We start from the raw sequence: 16,327 nt of genomic DNA, 5'->3' as shown, positions 1-16,327 counted from the left end.
CTTGCAGCACTGTTCCCAAATAGGACTAGACATTATTTAAAAAATGAGTTGAATACAGAAAGAATATTTGTTCCCATTGTGAAATAAATAAGCTGAGATTTATTTTTAATGAAAGGTTAGAAATATGAGTTATAATTTCTAATATATGCAGGGAGTATATTAAAGAGTTTTAGATTGATAGCTTTTTCACCCTTTAAAAGGAGAGCTTTTAAGGATCAACAACTTCTTTAATTTGTTTAGCTGAATTTAAGTTTGAAATGTGTGTGGTCTCATTTTTTCCCACGTGGTATGAAAATACAGCTAGGGCACATTTGAACACGATTCATATCAGTCAAAAATGTTTTATTACTTTTTAATGGCAAAATTAACAGAAGCAGTCTTCTAGTACATTTTTGCACACAATTTTTTTTTATTTTTCAAGATAAATGTATTAAACAAAACATCGGTAATATGTTCAAATTTGGCCCATGCATGGAACATTTGAACACACATGTGGCAGTTTTGAACATTGTCTTGTTTTTATTAATCTTATTGGAAACCAAGTGTTTAATGCTACATACGTACTATAATTGTACATGATTTTTGTTTTCATGTTGGTTACAGCTGATAGCTCAAAATCTATAGAGAATATCCATATCTTGTGATCTGCAAATGCCGATGTAATATACTTAGTCATAAATGAAGTTAAATAGGCTGTGTTTCTGAAAGATGCCAGATCGTGAATAGTGATGTTTTTCCCTTAAAAAGTTCCATCAGGCCAACATCTAGTGGCTGGATTCGGTGTGTTCACTAAGGGCTAAATGTTACTAGAACTATTCAATTTTCTTTTGCAAACAGGATAGCATCAAGAGTGCAATGGCTTTTGTGGTTATCCATTAGTAAAATAATTTCCTACATCTAACAAGTTTCTTAACATGTTTAAGAAATTTTATAAACAAAGTTCCTGTCGTCCATGAACTACATTGACTGTTTACCATTTAAAATCATGTGAAATGCATTAGTTAATATTTTTATGATGAACTTACGGGAACTTTCATCACTGTTCAAATGTGCCCCGACAGGGTTATTCAAATCTGCCCTACAGGGCTATGACAGACAAATGTACACATCATAGGGGAAAGCTAATACATATATGTATGTTGCACAATAGTAGCGCACAAACCTATCCATAAACAATCATATTCTATAATCAAACTCTTCTCTTGGCTTTCTATGTGGTTATCTTGTTACAACTTTTGATGAGAAGAATTACTTCAAGGACTAACACAAGATCTCACCCTAATGTTTATGAACTGATGAATGGTCAGACTGCCAGCTGACAGCTAATCAAGGGGCCCCGGGTTCGATACCTGGTGGAGGCACATAGTGGTTTGGATCCCACTTTAAACTGTAGGTCCAGTCCCGATTAGCCTTACTGTGCAGAAATTGAACTTAAAACACCAACTCAACTCAATCAAAAAAACAGCTGACAGCGCATCCGCAGTGTCATCTACCACTACTGCTGTTAATTCTGCACAATTCATTCACTTTGCCGGGAAATTCACAATGTTCAAATGTGCCCCAGTCTCCCCTATATATGTATTAGAAGTTTTTACCCATTTTATTTTTCTTATTTGGATTGCCTGTTGAACTTTTGCTTTGATCAGAACTTCATTAGGATTTTGAATTGAATTATTGTCTTAAGTCCACTTTATCCACAGATAGGCTAATTGGTACTGGGCCTACAGTTTAAAGTGGGATTCCAACCACTGTGCAATGTGCCTCGACCAGGTATCGAACTCAGGACCCTTTTATTACAAAGCAATGTTGTTACCACTATGCCATAAAAGAGACCAGAACTTCATTAGGGCTCTGTATTTAAGAATAGTGAAAACTTGTTCCCTTCTAAGGTCAAAAAACTTCACTGATATCTTGGGAAACTTGTTATGGACTTAAAATTATATATAAGAATAGTGTCAATCAAGCCAGAAATATTAAACTGACACAAACTGAAAAGCAAACTTTGCAACACAGCAGCTCCTTGAGGGACTCTGCTTCAGCACCTCCAGTCTCATTACTGCTACAGCTGGCTTACTTGTCTGAAGCTTCAATGTCGCTTTTTAAGTATCTTCTAAATTATCGTCATGTTCAGTCATCTTCAAAATTTGTGGGTTCCTAGTGGCTACTGAATGGTAAAATTAGCATCATTCCTACTAACAAACCATTACTCGCTGATTTACATACCCATCACAAGTAATATTATTTTAGTTGATCAATTACATTGCAATTTGTACAATCAATTCCTACTTTACAGTGTAATGATAATACTGTGGCTCTGTAATTGAGCATTTGTGGGCTTTATTCTAAATTAAAGCATATTGTAGTTAGCCAGAATCCACTGTAAACTCTGGATCCAGGACCTGTTGGTTTATCTGTTCATAAAGTAATCTTCACTACACATTTTTGGTTATTTCACTAGTTAATTGTGATGAGAAGGAGAGTATGTGCATAATGAATGAATAGCTAAAATATAATCTTCACTTTAAATTATAGGAAAACAATAGCTAAGGTAGATATTTTGTTTGTGAACTGTTTGAATGCCATTTAGGAAAATATTTTTAAACATATTATTAATAATTGAATGTAGCATTTCTCCTTTGTAGTACTTTAATTTTTAGCTACTTATGTGCTTTGGAGAGTTACTAGTATTTGAACTACAAATTTACAGCTTTAATATTTTTTAAAATTTTTATTCCACATTATTAAATGTGCTGATGTTAGTGATGACAAATTAAGCCTGGGCCTGTCTCCCATATATCCACCTACACACACATTAATGCTGTGTTGATTTAATCATGCGGGGATATCTGGAAAGTAGAGATATTTGGGAATATAATAATGTAAAATAGGCACATTTAAATAAATGAATTATCCTTAAGAACTTATGAACTAATGTGAAACCGAACTAAATGTTGTTTTGAATATTTTTTCTTCCTTTTACATGCCATTTTCCATCCTTTTATATTTTATAAAAAATAGCATTTTGGCTATGCAAGCAAAATGACCAGAGAAATAGATGTTCAGTATTTTAGTCTTTTTCATTTTATCTGTCAAATGAAAACAAACACACTGATTTAATCCAATCATATTTTAAAGGTATCAATATTATGTTTACTTTTACAGCTGATTTTCCTGTATCCAGTTAATGTCCCATCAATAATTTAACATTCAATTTTCAAGTTTTTTTTTTTTTTTTTTTTTTTTTTTTTTTTTTTTTTTTTATATAGAGATTGCAATTAAAAACCCGCTTTCTGTCCCTAAATTGTTAAAACAAATTAATATGAAAATAAATTGTTAAAATTAGTGTCATTTATTTGTGATAATTAGCATTTTTAATACTAGTTTTGTGTGCTTTGTGAAAAAAGCTAGCTGGAAAAATTAGCCTTGGAATGGGTAAAAAAGTATAAGTGAAACTGTTATCTTTTTAAAAAGTAAACTCCATTTTAATGTTGTTAATGCTCATCCAGGGTGGCTACTCACCGGGAATTCCTTGAATTCTGGGAATTATGTGTGAATTCTACTTGAATTTTTCTCCATAGATGTGAAAAATTACAACTTTTTTAATACAAATCCTATTCACATTTTATGCAAATAAAACTTATTTTCGTAAAATTTTCTTGCTGACTTCACTCGCAATTCCTCCTTTTCTTAGTCTTATCAAATTTATAACCATAGCTAGGGAGCGACGGGAGTCGGCCCTGGGTGCTGAACTATCTAAATGAAAAAATATTGTGAAATTGATTGATTGATTGATTTGTGGTTTTAAGTCCACTTTATGCACAGAAAGGATAATCGGGACTGGACGTTTAAAGTGGAATCCGAACTACTGTGTCATGTGTTGAAAAAATAATTGAAATAGTCTGTTCAAACACAAATGCTTTAGCACCAACTTCTACTCCCTTTTTGCATAATTTAGGAGGATAATAATGTCTTTGATACTAGTACTATTACTACTACTAATAATAATAACCAACAATGTTTGTCCCAGCGTGTTCGAATCCCGGCTTGGGCATGGATGTTTGTGACTGTCCATTCATCAATTTCATCATATCATTCAACCCCATCTTCGCAAATTAGCCAAGTGTGGCACAAGAAGTGAAGTAAAATAAAACAAATCAATAATAACGTTACTATTAACACTATTATTATTAGTATTAGTACATTTATCCTGGCATTTTCTCCCCGCCCGCTCAGACAAAAATTCGTGGTTGCGCCTCTGATTGTAAATAGAAATTCAGCTCCTTAAATTAAATATTTTAATTGAATTATAATTTTTGGATGTTGAAATCACATAGACCCTTTATATTATGAAGATGTTGAGAGGTGGTAATACGTAAGGTTGAAATAGAGAAAACATCTGCTTGAATTTTTGGAAAGTTTGCCTTGAAAACCGGTACTTGAATTTTATCATGGTCCTAGAGTAGCCACCCTGTCATCCTACAAAATAGCAATACAAAATTTTAAATAGGTTTTGTTTGTCGAAATGGTACCAAACTCTGTGATATCATAAAGAAATGATATGTTACAAATAATTTCAGTTTTTCTAATTTATTTTAGGAATAATTTTAGTGTCAACACTTATCCTTGTATATTTGCAAAGTTCTTGAAGCAATATTAAAATTTTGTGCAATTGTAAAAAATAAAACCAGAGACTATATAAAGTAGTCTACATTTATGTAGGAAGTCAAGTAGTATTTTCTCTGATGAAAAATACAAGTGTTAAATTTTTCTTCTGATTATGATATAATGTGGCCTAAGAAAAGTGAAGATTGAAATAAACAGACTACTTTTTGGTTAGTATTTTCTTAGTGAAAGCACATCAAAAGTAGGAAATATTGTGCAGCTGGTGTTTAATATGCTGTTGTCCTTAATGTGGATACAACATGACAGGAAAATTTTGTTCAGCAGTCAGTCACATTTCATGTTGTTCTTTGCTTTTGATTGATTTTTGTAATATTTTTACCCTTACAATCTAAGTTCCCTGTATTTCATCTCTTATAGAGATGGAATCTTACCAGTTGCAAGTGTATAACTGTAACCTGTAGTGATTTAATGTTGTCAATCGATTTTAGGTAATAAGATCACTAGCTATATAATATTTAGGTGCTTGTAAAGAATGTTGGGTTTCCATGTTGAAATATTAATTTTCAACACAACTAGCTTTTAGGTGTAAGTAATCAATTTTATCGACATGTGTCATCGTGTTGTATCAATGGTATTTTGCTTTCCTTTCATGGGAAAATTCACCCCAAGTAATACTAGAAAAAAATATTACTACATGGGAAAAAAAACATGATCTGAATTAGCTTAAGAAATATATCACCATCGTAAGAATGTATTTTGAAAGTAATGCAAGATTATATTTTTTCAATAAGCTATAACATACGTCAACCTGGACAAGTATGCACATGTAATTTGTGCATGTATGAACTCAGGCTGGAATACTGTGTATTAAGAGTACTGTTTCTTCCATTGATGTTTGATCACTCATATATTCTACTCAGCTGTTGCATTTATGAGTTCACCTTTGTATTTCAATGTAAACATAAAATATTATGTATGTATATACATTTGTACATATTATAATAAGTAAAGCATTCCTCTTTGCAAATGTCTGCAATATGAAATATATAATTTTGCAGGGTTAATAACTAAATATTACTTCACCTTGGTGAAGTTCAATACATTTATGTGCATTTCTCAGAATAATGTTATTTTTTTCTTGTGTTTGTGTGAGCAGATGTAGTATAAGTAAAGATGTTTTTATTTGTAAACTGTGTTATTTATTTATTTTCTGGATGATAGCATGACTTACTGAAAGACTTTCATCTGAGGCATGGACCATATTACAAAGTTTAATTTTAAAAATAAATTTGAATGTTTTGTATATAAGTTAATATCTTCCAAATATTATCATTTGACAACAGAACTTAAAAATATTAATCAGTATTCGGAAGGCAAGGGCTGCTTGCGTAATTTTTTCCAAAGAGTATTTTCATGCATTTGTTGCTTTAATGAGGATGAATGATGATTAGATGAAGTTGATGGACTGACATTCACAAAGGAACATGCAGATCAGAACTCACCTTTAAACCTTTGGTGGTGAGATCGTGGGTCGATGATCCCTACATTTTAGACGACCAGTCTTCACGGTATGAAAACTTTTCTCTTTAAATGGTAGTCTCGAAATAATATCCTAAATACAGGGTTTAAGGACTTACTGGTAATTCCTTGAATTCTAGGAATTATGCATGAATTATTGGCTCCGGGAATTCTACGTGAAGTTTTCCCCGTAGACGTGAAAAATTGCAACTTTTATTAATCCAAATCCCATATAATTTATAAATATCCCGAGGCATTTTTTTTTCACAGTTTACCTCATATTTTTGTCGAAGGAAAAGAAAGCTGTGTGGAAAATAAAATAGAATTCTCTCAATCCATTTACTTTGTTAATGCCCTTTGCAGAACAATCTATCTGATAGACGAAAGATTATTGCAATTATTAAATTGTATATTGAAATTGATTACGTAAATTTGAGTTTGAAATTCTTGTACAATGAAAACATTTTCGTAGATTAGTATATCCCATAACATTTGTGACTTGTATTTGGAGAATCGAGCCTACGTAAGGTATCTGAATCCAATATGGATGTAAGGTTTATGATTGTTTCTAATGGTTTACAATGTCAGAAATATAAAACTAATCGCAATATTCAAGAGGGGGAACAATTTTTGACGTTTACTGAAAATTGGAGTCTGTTCCAAATAACAGCATGCGTGCAGTGAAGATTTTGTTCAAAAGTAACATTTAGGCCATGGTGGGTACATGTACCCAATATGGCGTAGTAATATATTTGGTTTTTCACATGAAAAAAATGCAACAAATTGTAAAGAAAGTATCACAATGTTATTTTTATAGGTAGATAAGTGTATTGATACACTTATATTTTATTTACATAACGACAATTAGATTACACAAAGAAATAACAATTTACAAACCAATAAACAAGAAAGTGACGTGTCATAACTTGTCACCAGAAGACCATGGATTACACATCATAGTCTGGGTAAATGAAAGGTCCATCATCGTTAGTGACTCCCAGACACACTATGTGAGCATAAGAGTAACACATGTCTTTTACGATATATTCCTATGTAGGCCATAGTTTTAGTTTTTCCTTCATTTTAAACAGGACTTTAGATTAAAGTCTAAACTAAGTATACTGTTGTAAAGTACAAATTATGAGCTATCATAATATGGACTAGAAATATAAACACCTATCACTTGGAAGATGAAGTAAGTAATAACTTCCATATGCAATATTAGGTCATGAACACAATCACGAGGTCCAGCTATTTCGCTTCTTGTCTTCAAGTTACGGCACTATAGGTACAACCAACAGGTTCAATCACGTCATTCAGACAGTCTAAATGACATATTAATGTCATCTGTCGAATTCACCATGTAATTACTTGGAAACAGCAAATAGGCCATATTGAGTTCAGGTACCTTATGTGAAATGGCAAATGTGAACTCCGTACCTTAATTTAATATTTTAAACGAACTGCATAATTGAATTGAATTAACATTTTTGGATACGTTGGAATAACACAGATCCTTTACATTGTTAATATATTTGTGTGTGTATATGTGTTGGGGGCAAGAGGCGATAACACATAAGGTTGAAATAGAGAAAACATCTGCTTGTACCCTTGAATTTTTGGAAAGTTCACCTTGAAATTCAGGAATTATGCTTGAATTTTTCATGGTCCTAAAGTGCCCAGGGTAACTACCTGGGCACTGCTCTTGGGGGGGGGGGTGTTACCACTGGGGTGTCCTTGAGTAGTGCCAAAATCTTATTTCTGATTACAATTAGGAATGGAGATATGGCGATTTTAAATTTCATAAAACCCAAAAAAATTTCAAAGGGACGCTCTGCCCCTAATTGAGCTAGAGTGAAAGCGATTGAAGATTCGGAATCTGCATGTCAAGACCTTTCAATAGAGTATATGGAAGGGGTCTAGCTCAATTAGGGGCAGAGCTTCCCTTTGAAATCGTTTTGGGTTTTATGAAATTTTAATTATTTTTAAATTTAAAATTGCCATATCTCAGTTCTTAATTGAGCTAGGAGGATGGTTGATAGCTCGTTGGACTCGGAATGAAGTCCTCTTTCCGATTCTACAATACAAAATGGGGGTTTCCATTTAAAAATTTCACAGTTGCCCCCACCCCACCCCAGGGGTGGGGATGGGGAATCAAGTGTGATATCATTGAATAGCTTTCTTTCACTTATTAAACATGTATTTTTCCGTTTCCCGATTCGATGTGTTCCGGGACTTTTGGACCACCCAATATGAATTAATTTACAAAATGAAACAAATGTCAAGAGATTTACAACAGATATCATTAATAGACATGCATTTTTTTTTAATGTTTTGTATGTTGTGAAAATAAAGAGGCCAGTTATCTAGTATAGTCAGTGCTCGAAGTGGAAGGGGGTGGAGGGAATGGTATTCCCCAACTATGAAGAATTACACAAAGCCATCCTCCAGTTGTCACACTGCTCCCTCTTCTATGTTAAAACATACACACACCCCCCTCCCTCCAACTAGTTCCAAAACTCTCTCAAGCATCCCCTCCCCTAACAATTTCCACCTCAAGCCCATGAGTATAGCAATAAAATACTACTGACAAATGCAAGATAAATTAATGTAATCTAATAATTTTATTCCCAACCAAGTACATAATTTCAAGTATATGTATATAATAGAAAAATAGCTAAATTAAATGAATTCTTATCTACCTAGGTATATTTACTTCTTTACCTTTCATCATCATTGCAATTTGATACTAATAGTTTGATAAATGAGCTTCATTTATTTATTTATTTTGTTATAAATTCCATACCATTTCAACTTTCAGAAGCCGAAAACCTGCATCATAGAAAAGAAACAAATCATTGTATGAGTATGCTTAATGAATAACAAATGACAAGTTAGAACAACAAAGATCAACAGAGATTTAGAAAAGTTTATGGAAACTAAAGAATTCAATTATATAATTCCAGTGAAAATGCTCCTTCAAATGGTCATAGCATGGACCCCACTGCAAGCAATTATGTCATTGTTCATCTAAATATATTCTTCATACAGGGTTAGTCAAAAGTATCGGGACAGGCCAGTAATAACGAGACCCGTGGCAGCAGGAAACTCACATGTTGCAAGTGGGTATTGGTGCGGAAACTGCATTGAATGGGGGTGTGGTCATCATGGCAACCATCTTGCATTCCGCCATATTGGATATCACACAATATTTTTAAATGGAAAGGGGTATGTATGACACATCAATTTAGGCTAGAATCGTCCCACAAATGACAATCCGAACTCATTTTGGACCTATCGCCATTCGTGGAAGAGATAGGGTGTACTACATTAGACTGCAAAAAAATGAGATTTGTCTGAAAGGATTGTTTACTGTATTCTTGTGGGTAACTGTACACTGCAAGTAAACAGAGAGCATGAACAGGAAAACATGACATTGACTTACAGAATGCCTCAAAGCAAGTGCTCACACTGCTTCCTGTCGACTGTCTGACAATATGCCAACCGATCGTAAAAACTGCAAAGTGCACGTTGTAGCATATCCCGAGAAAGTCCTCTCGTTTCGTCAACAATGCGATTCCGTAGATCATTCATAGGTCCAAAATGAGTTTGGATTGTCGTTTGTGGGACGATTCTAGCCTAAATTGATGTGTCATACATACCCCTTTCCATTTGAAAATATTGTGTGATATCCAATATGGCGGAATCCAAGATGGCTGCCATGATATCCACACCCCTATTCAATGCAGTTTCCGCACCAATACCCACTTGCAACATGTGATTTTCCGCCGTCCACGGGTCTCGTACTGGCCTGTCCCGATACTTTTGACTAACCCTGTATAATAAGCCATGATAAATCAATTTGATTTGATTTTTGTTATTTAGCATTTTTATTCTGCCACTTTTGACTATTACAACAATGAGGATAGGATGAAATTGATGAAGGGATGCACAGAAAGACTGGGGATTTGAACCTGGGACCCCTGACATCATAGCATACTGTGGTAACAACCACTCCACCATGGATGTTGGCAAGACTTTATGTAAGAAATCAATATAAACTCAATATAATATTATGATGCAACAAAACAAGATTACTGAATCCTGGTACAATAAAACCTGTCGATCCCGGAACATGATGGTTCCGAGCAAAATTTTCTGTCTTAACAGTTTTCCTTCTTATACATGGTTGACTTTAAATATAGTATAGAGCGCTGCAGGAAAAAGTGGAAAGACAGATTTACATTTTGCATTACTTATAATTTAGAGTACTAATGCATGTTCGTACATGAATAAAAATGCGATACAGTTGCAATAAGCATAGCAGAGATTACAATTATGTAACTGCACAACATGTTGGTACAGTTTTTACAGTATTGTAAGAATGTACAGTACGTACTTATGTATCTTTATGAACCCGGAACCCCTGTCGTCGTAGCGCGATGTGCATAGAGGGAAAGAGAAAGATGGAATAAGAGAGGTGAAGAAAGATTGAGATAAAACTGAAGAAAAAAGAGAGATAAGAAAAATATTAAGATGACGAAAGAACAGAGGAGAAATAGACAAAGAAAGGTGGAGAAAGAGGGTAAGAGATGAAAGAAACAGAATCGTAACAGCCATGAGTATTGTAGCACATTATTTCATATTAAGAATGTTACCGATAAGCGAGTGGCAACAGAGGTGTGTTTCACTTACAGTAATGCATTGGTTTCTTGCGAGCGAAAAAAATAAAGGAAGACATTTCCATCTTACTGAGAATAAAAACATCTCGTTGGTCTTTAAATGGTGTTCAGTTTCCACGTTAAGGAGGTCAATTTCAGGTATAAAATTGGTCCGTTCTGGGGACTTTTTTTTCCGTATTTACAGGTTTCCTTCTTATAGAGGTTCCGGGATATGCAGTTTTTACTGTATATCATTAAAAGAAATACATAGAGAGACAACATACAAATTATTGTATTCCTCTAGAAATAATTATTGTTTTGTAGTAGGTCAAGGTATTATAATGTAAATATTCTATTGTATAATACTGTGGTATTCCAATGTGTTGTTATAATATGCAGTAACAGACACTTCTGGATTGTACCATCCTCATTGGAAGTCAAGATCCTAAACTGTCCATGACTGTACATTGTCAGTGCTTGAAGTGGCAAGGAGGGGTCAGGGAGATGGTTTCACCCCAGCTAGCAATTTCCACTTTGAAAATTGTACTCTTTGAAACTTCTTATTTGACTGCCTCGAAAGAATTCTTCTAAGTTCTGAATTTGTAAACTTAGCAACATTGTACTTCAGTGCCAGCTGAGAGTAGCCAACTTTGAGTTGGGCATTCAACTAGACAAAAAGCGCTGATGCGAAAGGTTTCCAATTTCACACATTCCATGATCTTAGAAACTATAAACTGATAATATTATATAGACACTCAAATGGAAATAGTAAATTGGATTAAGAATCCTGAGGAATTTTTATGATTCTGCATGCTAGACTTGAAATCAGATAGGTTTGAAACACTGAATAGGGTTTTTCTCCACATGGAGGAAATTGCCATCATGTTTGAACTGAAAGAGTCAAATTTCTGAGGAGTTTATGTGACATCTTATTTACAATACCTTGCATAATATCAAACAGTTCTCAAGAAAACATCTTTTTCACGACTTGTGGAGACAATGTGCTTGAAACACAGAAAGGTGGATGTTTTCATGAAGGGCAAGGTTTTTTAAGGGTATATTGTCAGCAAGTTATGATAGAGCAATTGGATAGACAATTGCTGATATCTTTATTTTTTGTCAAGCATGAAAGGTCGTGGGTTCAAATCCCAACACACTCCTCCTTTTTTTGTTTGTTAAGAGAATACAGACCTAGAACACTGTAAAAATTAATTCGAGGGATGTCCTTTCACATTTTTTTCCTTTGAAGCTTAATGGCTATTTAGTAGATTGGCAGTATTTAAGGTTAAAACTTTTTTTCACTTTTAGCTATTCTTCATAAGTTGTATTAACACACACATTATGACTAATTCACATGTCAAATATATGTATTCCATATGTCGTATGTAATCTTATTTAATATATATATTGTTTATACTCTTCACTGCACACCTAAAATATTAAATATTTTTATATAATAACACACACAATTACATTTTGTAGTGGGGAGAGTTTAATGAGTTCAAATTGCTAAGATTGGTTATGTTATGTCCATTCCTTCATAATGACTGTTGTTAATCCTCTCACCTCATCTTTTGATGCATCTAAAACTAATAGTAAATCACCAATTAACATAAGTAAGCAGCTATTGCGACCAAGGCAGATGTGATAAAAATCTACTAATAACTAAATGAAGGGCTCGGGTGTAAAACATGGTAAGTGATATTTTTGTCATTTCTGAGTTCATTAAGAAGAAAGGTTATTAGAAGCTATACTGTAGATATATTTTTTTTTGGTGTTGTGTTTACCAATTTCAGAAGGCTTCACGAGTCGAGTGCAAATTGTATGACATAGCAATTTCACTCGAAAATTGAAGGATGGCACATTTTACTTTGTAACTCAAAAATTACCAAAATGTCACTTACCATGTTTAACACCCCCCGAGCCCTTCAATTATGTAGTGAGTGACATAAAAAAATAAAAAACCTGAGAATGATCGTTAATTCACAACTGCTTTGTATTCAAAATACTTGTCTTATTTCAACACAATTAGATGTAACAAGTTTTCTACTAAATTCGCAATATTCAAAACAACCACTCTCAGACTTAGCTCTAAGTAACGTTATTCTGCACATTCCAAGTGGCACATGATTGCATTTACCATTGAAATAGCATCCGAAAGAAATGCTGCACCTCTTACTTCTTCCTTTCATCTCGTCAAATACAGAGACAAGCACGGTGGATAAACTTTACCATGCACAATATCATGCCTATAATTTCCTCATGGTAATTTTTAAGTGGAAACGTTATCAGCCAAATTCTAGATATCCTGAAAGGGAAAAATAATGATGATTTCTATTGGTGCGTTTCACATTTTGTAAATGGTGTGTAAATGTCATGTTTTGAACAAGCAATCATTTAGTTACAAAGTTTTTCTTGTTTGTTGGAAGTATGATCTAGAAAATGAAAGAGAGGCAGTTGAACTAGACCCTGGTTGCAAAAGAACTTCAAGCTATCTCCACAAACTGCAGAAGGAGAGGGAGCAAAGTGATATTCAATATGTGAAGTATAAAATACGTGTGAATGAACAACCTATTTTCATGGTGGAAAACTGCATTGGTCATCAAGTCATTTTCGAAATACAAACCTGATTTTTCTATATCTAAAGTGAAGATATGGGACTATACTATCCCTCAGCAAGGAAAATATACTCAATTCATTCAATGGTCATAATGTTTAACACTAGAAGCGCCAGGATTTTTTACTACCTAGAAGTGCCACCACCAGTCAAAATGACTGGTATTTAAAATTTGACCATTTCTCAAAATGGATTTTGCCAATAAAACAAAATATTTTGTAAAAAAATACAAAAATATCATATACCCAGCGATTTTTATTTTCCATGCACTAATTACAACAATAAATATTCATTTTCTTCAAGGAAATAAGTTTCCGTCATAAAATTTCACATATTACATTTTTTTGCATTTCAGTACCTTTTGTACACCAGAAACACATTTTCCACAAACATATTTGTTGCACATTGAACAAATGTCACTTGTTTGGTTTTCATTGCACAATGCCACCTGGCATTGGCGCCTCTTTCTGGAAACAGAGCCACTTACATTCCGTGCATGTGATATTGATGTTGACAATATTTTATTGGGCTTTGCATTCAAATGTCCTCTCAGTTCCTCAGCTAATTCTATCAAAAAGTTATGTCTCATAACGTTCCTTCCCGTGACTGCCTTGTAAACTACCCATGCATTTATAGCTGCCAGATCTAAGATATTGTAAAACACATGTACCGGCAATGTACGTGATGAAGCACGGACTGAATATTTGCGTGCCATTTGATCAACAACATCAACACCGCATTTAGTTTTGTTGTAATACTTGATTGTTTCTGAGAGTTTCTTCTGGCTTTGCAAATCTACTTCTACATCTGAATGCTCGGAGCTTAGGAGTAGAACATTTTTGTTTGATTTAGCTTGGTATGCACACAATGTAATGTCCCCCTTTTTTTGAAAACATGTTTCATACACTTGTGTTCTAATGTTCACAATTTCATTAGGAATCTCCTTTCTATTTTTCTTCATAGTGCTAATTAGACCCGTCTTCTTCTCCTTTGGCTTCTCAGCAAGTTTTAACGATGTGAAATAATTGTCAGTATTTACATTTCTACCCGCATTTAGATAAGGTGAAGTAATTCTCAATACAACATTTTCAGGTACAGTAACATTATCATTCCTTGATTCATCTTTACCAAGGTATGGAAAGGCATTGCACATGTATTTGGAATGTACGTCTACTAGCATTCAAAATTTTATACCAAATTTTTCTGGTTTGTTTGGCATGTACTGTGTAAATCTACACCTTGCTTTCTAAGGAAACAATTGTTCGTCAACTGTCAGATTTTCCCTTGGAGTGTCCCCTGAGGACACATTGTCTAGAAAACATGCTTACAAACTGTAGTGTTCAAATGAAAATGAGTCTTCACTTTCTCCTTCTTATCAGCTTCGACAATATGCCAACATATATGGGCAAGTCCAAAAGAGAAAGGAAGAATAGGGGTGGAAACTGTAAGTACAACGTTCCAATCGAGAAGTGGTTTTCCATTGAAATACATTAGCGGTCAAAATGACCGGCAATGGCGCTTCTAGGTAGAAACACAAATATTTCCATTAGTATTATTTTTTTTGTAAATAACGCATAGCAGTAATAATGTACTGCAAATTTTAGGAAAAGTCACAAAATTTCAACGCATGAAGAAAAAGGTTTCTGTACAAAGCAGAGAATGCAATTTGAAAAATGGTCAAAATGACCGGCTTGGCGCTTCTAGTGTTAATCCTACAAGAATTACCCAGCTATCCTCAGTGCTCTAGCAAACATCCCCCACCTAATTCACAATACACTACACCACTACACAAATGTTTGTCTTCATCCCTCGAACAGAGTTCTGAAACTAATGTGAGCAGTTTAGTGCAGTGGGATCATGTTCGATTGTGAAATGGAAGGTCGTGCGTTCAAACCACCTTCTTTACAGAAACTTTTTCGGAAAGTAAACAGCCTTGACCGAGAATGCGTACCTACATTTTTGTTAAATTTCCATTGTTATTTATGCAATTGAATTATGCATTTCTGGAAGATACTTGAATCGTAGTAAGCAAGATGCAACGTGGAATGCGTTGAAACACGTGAAGTATATTCTGAGGTTGGTAGTTTTATAGGTTGAATATTGCATAAAATTTGTGGTTGTAGCATGGGAAATCAGACTTGTATTTTCGGTCAGCAGTGAAGAGCAGAAAGAACATCCTGTTTGTATACATATTTATATTGTTGTTTTAAGCCCACTTTATACACAGATATGCTAATCGGGACAGATTAGCACAGTGGTTCTCCTGGGACACTTTTGATTACAACATCCTGTTTAAAAATAGATATTTGTGACATATAAATTCTTAATGTGTGTTAACGTATCTTATGACAGCTGAATGAAAAAATGCCTTGCCTATAAAATCCTGTGAATCACTGAATATCGTTGAACTGTGATGAGTACTACGCTAGAGAAAAATGAAGGAAGCAGAGCAGAATTCCTTGAGAAATGCATAAACACTTACAAGATTATACTTGTATTAAAGGGTGGCTACTCACCGGGAATTCCTTGAATTCTGGGAATTGTGCGTGAATTACTGGCTCTGTGAATTATGTGTGAATTCTACATGAATTTTTCTCTGTAGACGTGAAAATTGCAACTTTAATTAAAGCCAATGAATTCATATATTTACAAATGCTTCGTAGCAAGTTTTTCACAGTCTAGCTTTTATTTTTATTGAAGAAGGCGAAGAAAAGAAAGCTGCATGGAAAATAAAGGAGAATTCTCTCAATATCTCTACTTTGTTAGTGTCCTTTGTAGAACAATCTATCCGACAGGCAGAAAGATTATTGCAAGATAAGATATCATAAATTTGAGTTTGAAATTCTTATACAATTAACAATTTTTCATAGATTAGTATATTTCATAACATTTGTGACTTGCGTTTGTA

At 33.9% G+C, this 16,327-nt stretch overlaps 1 protein-coding gene across 2 annotated transcripts in view; it reads right to left on the bottom strand.

Annotated features, from left to right (window-relative positions):
• Positions 1-8,823: 8,823 nt before the first annotated feature.
• Positions 8,824-16,327, bottom strand: part of LOC145984433 (cohesin subunit SA-2-like) — a 211,787-nt gene continuing 204,283 nt past the window's right edge. For both annotated transcript variants that reach the window (XM_083118095.1, XM_083118096.1), the window contains one exon: positions 8,824-8,973. The gene's annotated coding sequence lies outside the window, so the exon portion shown is untranslated. The remainder of the gene's footprint in view (positions 8,974-16,327) is intronic.

Source organism: Lepisma saccharinum, chromosome 2, assembly GCF_977018435.1.
Source record: "Lepisma saccharinum chromosome 2, izLepSacc3.1, whole genome shotgun sequence".
In the NCBI taxonomy this organism is placed as follows: domain Eukaryota; kingdom Metazoa; phylum Arthropoda; class Insecta; order Zygentoma; family Lepismatidae; genus Lepisma; species Lepisma saccharinum.
This window is presented reverse-complemented; position numbering and strand designations above follow the sequence as displayed.